Source organism: Xenopus laevis, chromosome 5L (genome assembly GCF_017654675.1).
Source record: "Xenopus laevis strain J_2021 chromosome 5L, Xenopus_laevis_v10.1, whole genome shotgun sequence".
Taxonomy (NCBI): Eukaryota; Metazoa; Chordata; class Amphibia; order Anura; family Pipidae; genus Xenopus; species Xenopus laevis.
Window position 1 is genome coordinate 111,865,116 of NC_054379.1, and position 12,556 is coordinate 111,877,671.

A 12,556-nucleotide genomic window follows, 5' to 3' on the forward strand; every position below is an offset into this window, starting at 1 on the left:
GTATTGGTACATGATTGCCTTTCAGTGTGCTCTGAGTTTACATTTAGGATACTTACCAGTACCACAGAACTTAACATGCAATACACATATTCAGCAATAAAAGACATTATGGGAATAGGACTACAGAGGTGACATTTGCTTTCCCAAAGATTCCTTTCAGCATCATCACAACCCCACAATCTCTCTGAAAACCCTAATTGATTGAAATTACTCAACCAGACTTCCAAATCAATGCTGTAATTGAAAATAAATTTAACAGATGAGGCATATCCAACCTGCAGCCCCCAGTCTGGGTCAAACTACAACTCTTATCATGTCTCTACAGCTTATGTCTATCCAATGTTGCCAGTAGTACAGATACAGCTGCACCCAATTCACTTGCACCTACCAACCGGTAAAAACCAGATGGATGACTCCAATCTATAACAGTCCATGATTGCTACCTATGAAGTCAGAGGCTGCTTAGAATAGATAAGATTTGCCATTGCTATAATATTGCATTGCATTGTGCTAGCATGGAGCTTGATGGGTAAGTGCAGCATTCTGGGAAATAAAGAAAACTGTGAATAGATTGTTGCCATCTGTCATGATGAATAACCTACAGCAACCCTGCCTACATCGATTCTCCACTATAGCTTTCACATAAATGAATTCCATAGCACCAAGCTCCAGAAAACTTAGTACCCATAGGCAGGCAGGTCTATATGAAAATTAATATTGGATTCTGTGTTTTAGCAAAATACAAGCATGACAAACACGTTTTAAAGATTGTATCCAAGCATACTAAAAAAGATGGATTTTAAAACTGTCACTGTAGTTGCCCAAAATAACAATAAATACAGGAGTCTCCTTAAGTCTCCTGTAGCCTGTATTTTTTCCAGTCTGTTCAACCAGTCAGATCAATCAGCACTGGAAGCCTCTAAGGCAAAGGAAAGCTGTAAAGGAACAGCAAGCAAACCATATTGTCTGCTTAATTACCAAATTACCTTTGCTTCCCAACAGTAGGTGAACAGTAATGATGGCTCTGTCACAACAAAGCACCCGTTTGCCACCTGTTTGGACTGGACTGATGTTCAAATCTCAGTCTGCACTGCAGGCAAAGAATATACCACCATCATATATTTAAGACAGCAACTGCTTATGAATATAAATTTCAGCAATCGCCTTTAAAGAAAAAAAGTAACATATTTTAAAAATGTTAATTTTTAAATGTCTAATCAAGATGCTGATGTAAAGCCCAAAGAAAACAAATGGGCATTAACATCTGCTACCAGATCAGCATAACTGTGTTTCTTGGCATCTAACTGTAGACTTGGGGTTGGCTGGTCAAAATAAGGAACTCAGGAATAACATAAGGTTGGATTGGTACCAACTGGCTTATTAAATTTGAAGAGCAGTATATTATTCTTCAGGATATAAAATGGATGTTGTCCTGTAATTAAGTGACATTCAAAAATGGGCACAAATACACTCATTTTATCTCATAGTTTATTTGTTGGTACACAGAATCTATTATGGCACAAACATGCATGATTGGATGAGATGAGTGTGAATATATTGGTAGAGCTGGTTGTGCATAGAAAAGAAATAGCAATGTATCAGTCTCAGAGGCATCCTCCTGAACAGAAAACATCCTCAGTAAAACTAGACTAGAAACTAAAAAATTGCAGCCCCCTGCCCAGTGATGAAGCACTATTACCAGTCCCTTTACAACAACTGAAGAACATCATGGTTATTGGAAGTTTTAGATGAATGAATGCAGATGGACAGCTACTGCCATAAAACAGTTATCTCCAATTTACATCAACCAGCATTGCGCTGGGTTCTCTATTCTCTTTATGCTACTCTACATTTGGCATCCAAAACAACTAAAAATATGTGCATTAGGGCTGAGCTATATAAGCAATTAATAGCTGACAATTACAGGAAAAACAAAATACTGTAGGTTTTGGATCCTTCTGTGTGTAGGCAATTAGACCAATGAGCTAACAATTTGGTCATCTGTTCATTCACCCTACTCTAAAGATATGTAGAGTTTGTTTTCAAACAGCATTTGGAATAATAAACTACTTGGTTGAAACCATCCAATGTGCTGTGAACACAGATTATAAATTGTTTTTACAAATTCACAGCAAAGAATATAATATCTATAAAAACAGAGAAAACGCTGATCATACTGGGTTAGTTAAAGAAAAAGTTGTCTTTATTGTGATACAGAAAATATTTGGGAAAATTAATATACATTTTTGCCAACTAATAAAATCATTAAATTGATTTGATCCTCGGTGAGCAGTATTTTCTGTGCATCCAACAGCTTTGGGAGGGCAAGATAACAACAAAGGCTTACTGGCTATTGGACTAGAATGGAGAAATGGAACCCCTTAATCTAGTCATCTAGATCTAGACTAGACATTCTCTTTCCACAAATGGGTCATTAAGGCTTCACATTGTCAGAATTGTATCCATGCTGCCATACATTTATGGTATCTTTGTGATATGATCAAATAAGGAGTTATCCCTTTTCATTTGGCTGCAACATGTCTGTCTGGTGTAAGACAAACCTCTTCAAGCTTCTTGTTAGGGTATTTTAGCACGATAAAACGGTTATGTAAGTTGATGTGGACATTGTGACCACTCTTGAGAGAGATAGTGGCACTTAAGGCAAACTTAAACAGCAGTCTATTCCAATAACAATCTATGCCCAAAAACCCCATGTGTAATAAAAGGCAGTAAGGTTGCCCAGGGGCAGTAACCTATGGCAAGTGCAACCATCAGAGCTTTGCTTTTACACAGATGTAAATGTTACCTGCTGGTTGCTATGGGTTACTGCCCCTGGGCAAACTTAGCGCATTTAATTACATAACCCTTTCAATGTGTATAGTTGAACCCATTTAGATTGGCATTATGTAAATATTCATAGATAATGGGCAAGATGTCTAAGCAATTTTAGAATGTTTTTTTACATTAGTAAAACCCTATAAAGCAGGGTTCACATACTGTATTTACCCAATTTACTCTGAATGATTGTGAAAAATAAACACTGCAGGTGTTCTTTTTTTGCTTATACCCCCATATGCAATAGAGCATATGCAAAAAAGTTTGCCCAGGAGCAGTAACCCATAGCAATCAATACAATGTATGCTTTTAAACAGGTGACCCGTAACTGCTCCTGGGCAAACTTAGTGTCTTTTATTTACATAACCCAATATAGAATACAGACACCTTAAAAATACTGGATATATATTTCAGGATAACGGATCCTTTATCCTTATCATCTTGCATACATTTTGGATCTAAAAGAAATAGTGCAATAAATGTATCTTTGAATACTGTTATTTTATTTATTTTATAAGTACCCACAGTCATTTGTGCCAGGTCATGAACCATTCAATATATTTGGATTAATTAATTGAAGTGTGTGTTCCCTGTAGCTATCCATTAAGTTTATATTAGCATTATTGATCAACCGAACCATCAGTTGTCATCCTTTCTTAATCCAGCATTGAATGCCTTCATTCAAATCATTTCACTTCTAGAATACTGAACTGCTCTATTGACTGCAATCAGACTTTTCCTGAAATGTGAACATAAATAAGCCACTTTAGGCCTTGTTCACATACAGATAGGACCCAACTATGACTGTCACATCCCATTAAACTAAAGGCCAGACCCATCATATCATGTGGTTATATTTAAAAACCTCAAATAACATATCACTCCAACTTCAGACCAAATGTAATTGAGGCTATCCACCATCCAAACAGGTAAGTACCTTGTGCAATGTGTAATTCTGCTTCATCTGTGAGAAGGTTTTGTTTTTATTGCATAAGCAACCACAATGATTTGCCTCATAATGAAAGCTTGTGTTGGGTTCCTATAAATTCAGAAACCTATTGATTAGTATTGAATTATGGAGTCCAGTATAAACAAGGGAATTACCAAATGGAGTCTACCGCATGTTTCCCCTCCTGATCAATAGACTGGTAAACCGTTAAATAATAATTCAATGAGTGAAAACCACTTTATTGGATAACCCATTCAATGGGAACTGCCTGAAATGAATGATGTCTGTTAGTTTTATAGCTTTTTATTTAGCATCTTGATGCTGTCTATTGAGAGCAATGACTGAAGGGCCACTTAGGGGCATCTTCTAGCAACAGCTCTTTTCTCATTAGGCTTATCAGAGTAAGTACGAAGACTTGAACAGATAATCCTATTTCTGCACAAACTGATTTTCCATGTTATAGTAAAGGAAAATAAACGATTGATCACAAATCAATGAATGACAATTAAGCATTTTCAGCTTATGACATACAACCATATAATCTATTTCTCTGTCCTTTCATAATAATAATATCTTTTGCAAATAGGATTTTATTAACTAGCTCAGCACCAGAAGGTGGCTTAATAGTTTAAAGCCACAAAAGCCAATTTCCAGCAAATTAATGTGATTTTTGCCACTACAGTATATAAAAACCTCTGTCATTCTTAGGTTACAAGAAAATACAATATTGTACTACCTATAATTACCATCAGGCTTCTTAAAACAGTAGAAGAGTAACGAATACATGGTTTAGCTAAAAAAATTTGGATTTACGTGAGACATTTTAAACATACAGTACAGAGAATTCTAAAAAATTGTGCCCCTGTTGCTGATTCATTGATTCATTTTAAAGGGGGCGTTTCTGAAAAGGCACAGTGATCTGCAGTGGTGTTTTCTAACAAGGTAAACTATGTCTTTTTCATACGTGTTCTATTCATAATGTCTCAGTATGGAAGCCTTAGTATACAAAGATAATATCATATTCACAAAACTTTATATTTCTGAATACATTTATAAATGTTGTGCATCTAAGGGCAAAATACTTAAATTGTATGTGGGTGCTTTTTATAACATTACACCACTTAAGGGATAGCATAAAATCAAATTGAGTTAATCCAGTCGTGCAGGGACCTAGATTTCCTGCACTGCACTTACGCCATCAGATCTCTGAAAGAAGTGTTCTCCCCTGCAGCTTACTGTACACTGCTTTTAACGTATCTCAGTGTGGAGGCCTTTGTGATTTAATAGACTATTTCCCACCCACGCATTGTTCTCTTTAGTTCACCTTTTTTTCTAAGATAATTCTGTATAAAGCACCTCTCTTGCACTGACTGCTGCATCAGCATCTTTCCATCTAGAATCACTTTGATCTATTCTCTGTCTTATGAGCACATTATATACAGTTCATCTGAGCAAAAGGGAATCGGTGGGGTTTAAATGATTTTCCTTCTAATGCCTAAATTGCCGGGGGGTTGAAAGCATGCTGATCAATATCTAAAACTTCAAACTTTATGCACCTCTATTACCTGTACCTGAAAGCAAGTAATAAAGTCACCTAGAGAGCAGAATAGAAATGTCAAATAACCTGTCACTACTATGTTGCAATCCAAATGTTCCATTCATGGCTATTTAATTTAAAATTAGATGCATATTGTAACTGTGCACTTTTTTTTGCTAATCTGTTTATGCCACTGGGTCTATGTCAAATGCATTAGCCTCCTACTGTAATCAGTCCATCCAAATAACAGTCCCTATGATCTTAAAAATAGACTACTCTTATCTGCACGCCATTCTCTTGTCATATGTCACATGATATAAATGAATACGGAAAGGAAAATCCACAACTGCATACCATACCATATAGCTTCTGTATGCATAAGGTTCGGCTCACCCGTTTAAATAATATTTTGAGCATTATCACAGAAATTCCAATCACATTCAAGATGCTATTAGCCCTGCCTTTATCTCAGGTCTTTCTAATGTACATAAAGGCCACTTCAGCGTTTAATTAACTGTCTATACTAGAAAGAGACAAATTAGTCGGGCAGAAGAGAGATGAGCAAATCACTTTGATTTGTTTTGATTAAAGGATTGATTCAGGAAGAATCCATAGCAGCAAATCAAATGTAGACATGATCATATTTAGAGGCTATACTAAAAGTGAAAGAGCACTTTGTTAGTTGCCCTGCAACAGGACTCCCAACACAGCAAGGCAAAAAGTGGGCATCCAATCATTTCAATATGTTTTTAATTTCTTGTAATTCACGTATGTCTATTGCAGAGACCAGCAGGATGAGGGCCATGGCACTTGAGCCTTTTGTTATTGCCATGGTCATCTCTTGGAAAAGTGTGGCTATCAAACCTCCATTTTCAAAGGCAATCGCCTGTGATAGACAGTAGAGCTGTTATGCAGATATCATATGGAACTCAGCCAGGAAAAAACAGGGATTGGAAATCATATATACATACATAGACATATATGCACATAATGTCACATTCTTTCACATACACATCTTATTATGTGCTCTTAATCTACCCTTTTAACTCCCTACAGGCCACTTTCTAATCTAAATATATAGTAGGTGGGAATAAATGAGTTGTTGAAAGACTTTGAATGGGCAGAATGGTAAAAGAAGGATGTAGGTCTGGATGGGTAGCATTAATAAGGTGAGGGGAAAAAGTCATGGAACTCTCATCAAACAAGTAGCTAGAACACAGCAAAGGGACCCTGGGCAAGCAAGGGAAAGAGGAAGAAAGGGAAGAATTGAACACTGGGTGCCTTTTGATACAAAATCAGTGGTATGGTGCAGTCAGACAGTCACCCAGTAAGTTAAATACTATAATATTTGAATAAAGTGATGTGCAAATGAATGACAGGCGCAAATTTGCAGTTGAATTTCCGCATTTCACCGCCGACTAATAAAAGTCGCTCGCGTCGAAACCATCGCACGTCAAAATTATTTGGACGTCTATTGACTTTAACACCAGTTTCAAAATTGGCAAATTTTTCGGCAAAGCAAAACAGTTCAAATTCTTCCATCACTATTATATATAGTACTAATGCTGATCATAGACAAAATCAGTAGCAATAACATACTCATTCTCAGTGCCAGGCCTAGCCCGATCTCCCCTCCGCAAGCTCCCCTCGAACGCAAGCACGCCCGAAAGCAACCTGCGCGTGCATGTGCAGTAGCAAAGGGAAGTCAGGGGAACGAGGGGAGAGTGTCAGATATGAGCGAGCGGAGCGCGTCAGAGGAGAGAGCATCAGAGGGGAGGGGAGAGCGTCGGTGGGGAAAACGTTGAGAGTGAGGGGAGAGTGTCTGATGGGAGGAGAAAGCCACAGAGGGGAGGCAGGAGAGCAGGACACAGGGACTAGCGGTAGGTAAAACATGGTTTTACAGGTACATGCCTGGTGCCCCCCTGTTTTTGCGCCCTGGCAGGTGCCTCTTCTGCCTACCCCTCATTCTAAAACTCTATCTGCTTCCTTGAACATAACTGGAAAATTAAATCAAGATCCCAAAGGTTAAAACATTGAAATTGTTTTAACTCCAGAATCTGTGCATGATGTATACAAATGCAGGAAGGAGAAATGTCAGCAGAACTACTCAATGCATAACTAGTGGTGCTGCAGGTGATGCTTACAGACAATACATTAATAATGGAAACCTGCAGTAATCTCTCTTTGGCAATCTTACAGCAGCAACACAGCATGCCCTGAGTGCAAATGAATTGAACCAATCAATGGGAAAGCAAATGCATAAAGTGGATATGCAAGCAAAATCCTTCCTTAAGCAGAGATTCCAAACATGCATTCTTTAAAAACAGTCAAATTTCCTAGACATTAAAGGCCAAATTCTAAAAAATAGGCTGTCTGTTAAAATTACATGGAAAGTCACATAGTAGTACAAATTATGTTTTCTGCTAGTAATGAGCGAATCTGTCCTGTTTCGATTCCTCGAAAATTCACTAAACGCATTGAAGTTAATGGACATTTTTTTCACACTTTTTTTCCTCATGAAAAATGCATTGAAGTCAATTGGCATTTTTTCATGCAAAATATAAAGAAGCCAATAGGTGTTTTTTTATGCAAAATGCATTGAAGTCAATTTGGGTTTTTTCAATGCCTTTTTTTCCCCTGGTGGGAAAATATGCAGATGGAGAGAAGCAGAATTTCGTCAAAGATCCATGCCAGATGAAAAATTTCACTTGTCACTATTTCTGCTAATTGTAATTGTTCAGTGGCTTAACTGCATGTCTACTGTGAACTATTCATTGTATTTACATGATCAGTGCCATGAGGCAAGCTAAGACAATTTTGGCACCAGTCAAGTCTCCTTTACTGACTCCTTTAATTGTGTTCTCTCTACACTAGTGATCCTGCCTTCCTCCTGGGCCTGGACAGCTCAATCAAGGCAAGCATGGTGAATTAAGGGGCGGCGTTGGGCCTACTGCCTCAAGCAATAACAGGCCCAGAAGTGTCACTGCAAATGATTCAGCTTTCATATGATTTTGATATTTTAACTTGTGCATGGCTTGTGCATGAGACCCAATGTATTTAAGTATTAAAACATTTTTTATTAGTCAGGGGATATTAAATGATGTATTATGTCCACAAATGGATCCACAAAACCTATGGAGTGCTCATAGAATTTTTCCAGTGCAATTTTATGAAACACTTTAGGGAAGAGAAGAGTTCTTAGAAAATGTTCAAGATGCAGCATTGCAAATCAGAGAAATAGGCAGCGACCCTACACAGTAGCATAACTATAGCCCCTCAAGCCTGGGAGAAAATTTTGCAACAGTGGTTTGAAACCACTAGTTTAAGGTTGTGGTTTTATAGGATTATTGATTGGGTTAAAAATGTCTAAGCTTTGAGAACTCCAAATCACACTCTAACTGACCTTCAGGTTAAGCCCCTCCAGGCACTGTTCCAGCACCCCCACCAACTCCAGAGTTTGGAACTAGTGATGGGCGAATTTGCGGCGTTTCGCCTCGACGAAAAATTTGCGAATTTCGCGCGAAATTCGCGAAACGGCGGAAAATTCACGAAACGGCGCCGGCGTCTCGTTTTTGACGCCTGCGCCCGTTTTTGACGCCGGCGTCTGTTTTTTCAAAAAAATAAATTTTTGACGCAGGCGAATTTTTGCCGCGAATTTTCACGGGCATTCCGCGAATTTATTCGCTGGCGGCGAATCGCGCAAATTCGCCGCGAATTCGCACCTGGCGAATAAATTCGCCCATCACTATTTGGAACCATACATTAAGGTAAAAGATTATGAAAACAGAGAATAGAAAGATAAAGTGCACGTTACATTTTTATATTATAAAATGGAACATTTACCATTACCTAATTCTACACTATGAGGATTATGTAATAAAAGTTAAAAGTTATGTAATATAACACACTTTAATAATAAAGTTTACTATTCTTTTACTACGGCTGTTTTTACGAGATACATTTGAGTGACTGCTAAAATTAGAAGTGCATCCACCAAATTGATCTGTCACGTGCTGCTGAACCCTGTGCCATATTTAGTGAGTTTCTACCAAATGTGACAGGATCAGCATTATTGCACTATACTTTATATTGTATTGATGGGGAATGGTTCAAAGAGGGTCATCCATTTGATTTGCTTGCATAGATTCCACCAAGAAATGAACTGCACTAAATACAGAAACCTATTTTTGAACACCAGTAACACATATATATGATTGCCACTGTCATGTTTAGTGGGGGAATTTAATATTGGTCGCTAATGAAAAAATCACTTGCAATTAGTTCGCAATGAGAATAAATGTGTGCAAAATGAACAATTTTGCCTTTGCCCCTCATACGACAGTAGGAAAGTGATTGCAAATTGTATAGTTTACGATAGTGTGCAGTGTATGCAATAAAACGTCTTACTGAAAAAGTAACATTTGCTCCAAATGTTTACGTTGCCTTCAAGCAGGTCTTAAAGGTTCACAATGCGCAATTAAAGGAGAAGGAAACCTAGTCGGCGCAAAAACCCTCCCCCCCTCCCATGTGTTGCCCAGTCAACAATAACATTGCATAGTAATTTGAGGAATTACGTTAACTATTGAGAATAGCAGAAACATAAATACATTTTTAAACATGAGGTAAAAGCTCTTGTTTTGAGGTCAAGGCTAATGTTTAGAGAACATGCATTACAAGCATGCTAGAAAGAAATGGGAAATCCAAGAATACAAAACGACTTAACATAAACTTCTGATTAGTGACATTTACTTGGCAGGATCTGTTGAAAATATAATGAAAGTGCATTTGCTTACTGGGAATTCCCGACATGTACTAGCCAGGCTACAGAATCTTAACCCTCTGGATCGATCTGGTCTAACCACAGTTTAAAAAATCTAGATTTATTTTTTTATCATTTTAGCATCATAGTGTAATCTGGACAGCCCATGTTCAATGAATATTTACTATTTATTGTTAAAATGAATGAAAAAAACAATGATGCAGAAACACAAAAATCATTGCATGATTAGGTTACAATGCATCAGACATGCTGTATTCTTCTATATGAAATACTGAAAATCAGAGGTGGTGGTGCAATGGGGTAAAAAAAACACTGCAAATGGACAGCTCTGGGACCTCTATACTCCTGGTCCAAATGTTGGAGCTGCTGCCCCTGTTGTTACACCCCTGATTTGTTCTGCCAATATAACACTCCTACAACACTCATAATACATATTTAAAGGGATTCTGTCATGATTTTTATGATGTCCTTTTTATTTCTAAATTAAACTGTTTACACTGCAAATACTTCACTCTACAATACTTCACTCTACAATTTCATTCCTGAACCAGCAAGTGTATTTTTTTTTAAGCTGGTGTGTAGGCAGCCATCTCAGGTCATTTTGCCTGTTCATGTGCTTTCAGAAAGAGCCAGCACTTTAGAATGGAACTGCTTTCTGGCAGGCTGTTGTTTCTCCTACTCATTGTATCTTTATGTGTCGAAGTGGGACCTGGATTTTACCACTGAGTGCTGGTCCTATATCTACCAGGCAGCTGTTATCTTGTGTTAGGTAGCTGATATCTGGTTACCTTCCCATTGTTCTGTTGTTAGGCTGCTGGGGGGAAGGGAGAGGGTGATATCACTCCAAGTTGCAGTACAGCAGTAAAGAGTGACTGAAGTGTATCAGAGAACAAATCCCATGACTGGGGGCAACTGGGAATTGACAATATGTCTAGCCCCATATCAGATTTCAAAATTAAATATAAAAAATCTGTTTGCTCATTTGAGAAATGGATTTCAGTGCAGAATTCTGTTGGAGCAGCACGATTAACTGATGTGTTTTGATTTTTTTTTTCCCATGACAGTATCCATTTGCACAAATAACAAACTACTTACATCCCCATTGGGCATGTTCGTTAAGTGTACTGAGGGCAATTACCCTGCCCTACAAAGTTCAAAAAGGCTGCGGTCCAAGACCAGAAAACTTTTTTTGGCAAAATACATATATATTATTATCATACTTTTTAGAATTGTGTTTTTTTTTGGAGTTACATAGAGATTTGCTTATCGTGGCTTATAAAATGGTGATAGACTACAGAATTCCACTGACAGCTAAAGATTAGGCATTCTTATTAGTTTTTGTCCCAAGTTAAGGGTCCTTAAATCTCCTTAATTGCTATAGGCCCTTTGTTTATTACTCTTTTCCTACCTAAGGAAATATAAAGAAACTGGGGTTTTACATACATAAAAGAACAAATGAGACACAGTACCTTCTAGTAGAGCATATACTATATGTGTGCCCATTTTCCTCTGAATGTCTGTGAGGAAACTCACAGCATCATAATAAAATTTAGTGACATACTTTTCTACTGGAAGAAAAGCCGTGATGATTGTAATCTGCTTTAGAAAGAGCTATATCGGCTCCTTGTATAAATATCTCCCTTTCAAACATGAAAGCATTTTTAGGTTTGCTTATGGAAAAATGAAAGAAGATAATACATTATGACAAGGAATGTGCAGTAATAAGTTCTTTCTTGTTACATTGTTCTACATAAAATGTGTATCATTATCTGGGAAAACCTGTGCTTGCTCAGACATGCCACCCTTCTTTCCAAACTGTATTTGATATCAGTCACTTGAAATATACAGAATATACATGAGTTACAAATTGTACCACGTAGTGGGATTGTCAGCTATATTATTTTCTTCTTACCGTCAACTGGACAGTTTATTCTCTGTACAGCCTAGATTGAACTGGTAATGAGGTAGAGCATCTGGAAAGTGGATGTTGTAATATAAGATTTGGGAGGAGACACTAATATAAGGACATGAACTGGATAGCCCAGAAGCAATGAGAAAAAATCTGGGACATGGGGACTGTCAGCCATATTATTTCCTTACAGCCAACCATCTAGTTTATTCTCTTTACAGTCTTGATTTAACTGGTAATGAGGTAGGGCTTCTGGAAAGTGGGTGGCGTAATGGAAAATTGGGGTGAAGACAAGGGATAAGGATATGAAATGTATAAAAAAAAAGTCCTGATTTGAGACACAGGAACTGGAAATAGAAGCAAAGAGAAAAAGGTTCTGATTTGGGATATGGGAATTTTCATGTTACATTGATACAAAATGATTTCATTTGCCAGTTTACTCATTCAGATCATCAGCTGCATCACTTAGCAAAGAATTGTGTAGGAATTGTATAGGATAGGATTCAAGCAGATTGGAATCACTACGGTGCAGGGGTACTATAGATA

At 37.6% G+C, this 12,556-nt stretch overlaps 1 protein-coding gene across 4 annotated transcripts in view; it reads right to left on the reverse strand.

The window, feature by feature from the left end:
* Positions 1-12,556, reverse strand: part of fgf12.L (fibroblast growth factor 12 L homeolog) — a 260,138-nt gene that overhangs the window by 45,330 nt on the left and 202,252 nt on the right. The window lies entirely within an intron of this gene.